Source organism: Epinephelus moara, chromosome 17 (genome assembly GCF_006386435.1).
Source record: "Epinephelus moara isolate mb chromosome 17, YSFRI_EMoa_1.0, whole genome shotgun sequence".
Lineage (NCBI taxonomy): Eukaryota > Metazoa > Chordata > Actinopteri > Perciformes > Serranidae > Epinephelus > Epinephelus moara.
In genome coordinates, this window is record NC_065522.1 from 2377340 (window position 1) to 2378968 (window position 1629).

The following is a 1629-nucleotide window of genomic DNA, read 5'->3' on the forward strand; positions in this document are numbered from 1 at the left end:
TCTCTCTCTCTCTCTCTCTCTCTGTCTCATTGTGTCATGCGGATTACTGTTAATTTAGTATGCTGATCTGTTCTGTACGACATCTATTGCACGTCTGTCCGTCCTGGAAGAGGGATCCCTCCTCAGTTGCTCTTCCTGAGGTTTCTACCATTTTTTTTCCCTGTTAAAGGATTTTTTGGGGGGAGTTTTTCCTTATCCACTGCGAGGGTCATAAGGACAGAGGGATGTTGTATGCTGTAAAGCCCTGTGAGGCAAATTGTGATTTGTGATATTGGGCTTTATAAATAAAATTGATTGATTGATTGATTGATTGATCGCCTGTGGGACAGATGTAAAGCTTTGGGTAGCCCTGCTCTAAAATGACCAATTTTTCCATATTTATCACAAACTGAAAATTTGGGACAATTTGATCAAGTGACTGTTTATCAGACCACAAATGAGACAAGAATTAGCGCCGGGTAAAGGCTCTTCCTTTGCTGACTGCTTTGTATATGTAACTGGCCCGAGACTTTAAAAGTGTGCATTGCTTTTCCAATTTTTATGATTCATTTGTATGTTTGACTGTTGAACCTTTTGTGTTTCTTTGTCTCCTTATTAAATCCTGCAAAAGATCCAATCAAGTTGCATACCAAGTAAAATTTGGTTCATATGTGTTTCTGTCATTTGTGGGGTTTTTTTCTGTAACCAAAATATAACCACGGCCACAACTTGCACCCCCGAACTGTCAGTGGACATCCGGAGATTTATTTGACCTCAAGCACAGTATGTAGTGAGACACTCAGTATGTTTACATGCACAGTTAAGTGGAGCTGCGGTTATAGCTCGACTAGGCCATTTCCTTATCCTAGTATACAAGCACGGGAGGGGAATTGATTTATTGATCGAAGTTTGTCAGACTCCACTATGATAGGTGGCGATACGCCCCCTTTCAGCTTGTTAGTATTAGACCATTTTCCAGTTGACCTATTATGTCACAGACCAAACAGTCGACAAACAAGTTAACTACAGTTAGCTAGCGGCAAACTGGTACCATGGTGGACAACTTTGTACAGCTCTGTACGAGGAAACACAGCATAAACTGTGTCTTCTCATCCATTCAAAAATGCACAGCTTTGTATGTAGATTTCACCATGTTGCAACCGGCTTCTTCTTCTGTTATGAATTTAATGCTATTCGACTTCCCAGTCAAAGCCCAGGGCGGAAACTGGAGCACGCGCAGAGTGCCTAAGCCAGTTTGGGTCCAATTCACTGTATACATGCAGGAATAATTTTACTCCCACTTGCATTAGCTGGGTGTGTTAGTCCAACTTTTAAAAAACCAAAACATCAAAACCGAAACATATTTACATGTATTTTAAAAGTCTGGTTTTAGTCAGACTAACACAATAATATTCTCTAATGTCATGTAAATTCTGAATGTCAGAGTATTTTGGGAAAGCTAACAGGAGCTAGCTATCTTTTCAATTTCCTCTGGGAAGGTGATCATTAGTTGCCCCTTTTCCACCAAATTAGCTCTGGTTATTGAGACAGTTCTGTTTATGATTCTTCGGACCTTGGTGCTGTATAGTAAACCAGCCCACTTTTCCAGCAGTTTTGAGTGGAACCATTCTAATCAAGGATGTGTCATCA